This window comes from Carlito syrichta, unplaced genomic scaffold (assembly GCF_000164805.1).
Source record: "Carlito syrichta isolate Samal-C Ts95f unplaced genomic scaffold, Tarsius_syrichta-2.0.1 Scaffold315057, whole genome shotgun sequence".
NCBI lineage: Eukaryota > Metazoa > Chordata > Mammalia > Primates > Tarsiidae > Carlito > Carlito syrichta.
Genome location: NW_007259153.1, coordinates 163,807 through 165,151, shown reverse-complemented (window position 1 = coordinate 165,151; position 1,345 = coordinate 163,807). Strand labels below are relative to the sequence as shown.

Below are 1,345 nucleotides of genomic sequence, written 5' to 3'. Positions count from 1 at the left end.
AAAAATAATAGACATCAATATAACTTTAATATCCTGGCATGTTCTTATTCAGTCTGTATGTTCCTTTCTCCTCTGAAAATCAATAAACCAATTTGCAGGACACACAGAAGGGACATGTCACCCAATCTTCTTCCTTGCTATTACATGAAATTGGTCATGTCTAACTAAAATTCAAACCACAAGACTCCTTCCAAATGCTCTTTTTAAGGCAACAGAGTAGCCACAACAAATGACACAGCACAGTTTTATCGTCAAACTCTAGACTAGGAAGTGAAAACATTTTCAGAGTTATGTTTAAAACCCATGTGGTTCCACAGCTCCTTCTGATTAGATAATTTTGTTTGTCCTTTCCAGCAATTCTTCAACTGAGCTGTAAAAAGAAATAAATAAAAGCAGTAACTGTGCAATTCTGACTGCTTGCATTTTAAAATGGAGAAAAAAAAAACAGACTTGAATATGATTCCAACTAAAGATACTTAAAAAAATTCTTATGTCTACTAATTTATTTATTTCTCTCTCTGTCTCTCTCTCTCTCTGTTTCCTCTTTCATCGGAGTCTCACTCTGTCGCTCAGGCTGGAGTGTAGTGGCATGCTCATAGCCACTCTAGCCTCGACCTTCTGGGTTCAAGTGATCCTTCCACCTCAGCTTTCCAAGTAGCTGGACCCCAGGCCTGCGCCACCACACCCGGCTAATTTTTTGATTCATTGTAGAGACGAGGTCTTGCCAAGTTGCCCAGACGGGTCTTGAACCCCTGGACTCAGCTGATCCTCTTGCCTCTGCCCCCCAAAGTGCTGGGATTACAGGCATGAGCCACTGCCCCTGGCTGACCTTTTTTCTTAAACAGAACTAAAAGTCCTCACGTAACTGCAAATGCTGCAGAGTACTAATGGTAGATACACCGTGAAAGACAGCCATGGTATTTTGTGTGAATGATTTCCAAGATCAAGGGTGACACAGATCACCTGAGTGGGAGCCGCATGAATAAATAGAAGAGGTAGCCACCTACATGCATGTCTCAAAAAAACAAAAACAAAAACCTTAGGGATCCCCCACAGGTAGATTCCTCAACAGCTTACAACTTTGTGGCATTTGCCAGAATCTGCCTGTAGGTTAGATCTGCTAAGACCCCAATGAAAGGCATCCATTTTATCTTGTAGGAATGCTGTGCCTTTGTCAATGAGATAGGATCACCAAATTAGCGTATTAAATTAGCGTCCACCTGTCCAGCCCCTGAATAACTAGAATATAAGTAGATTGTGTTTTACGAGTGAAAGAAGTTTTGGGGGCGCCCAGTAACGACTCCACGCCATCTGAACTGAGAGATTTATTAAAGGGGCAGTTACA

General features: G+C 41.6%; 1 long non-coding RNA gene across 1 annotated transcript in view; it reads right to left on the bottom strand.

Annotated features, from left to right (window-relative positions):
• Nucleotides 1-285: 285 nt before the first annotated feature.
• Nucleotides 286-1,345, bottom strand: part of LOC103274848 — a 5,480-nt gene continuing 4,420 nt past the window's right edge. Inside the window, exon 3 of the long non-coding RNA XR_505277.2 lies at nt 286-370. This is a non-coding gene — a long non-coding RNA (uncharacterized LOC103274848). The remainder of the gene's footprint in view (nt 371-1,345) is intronic.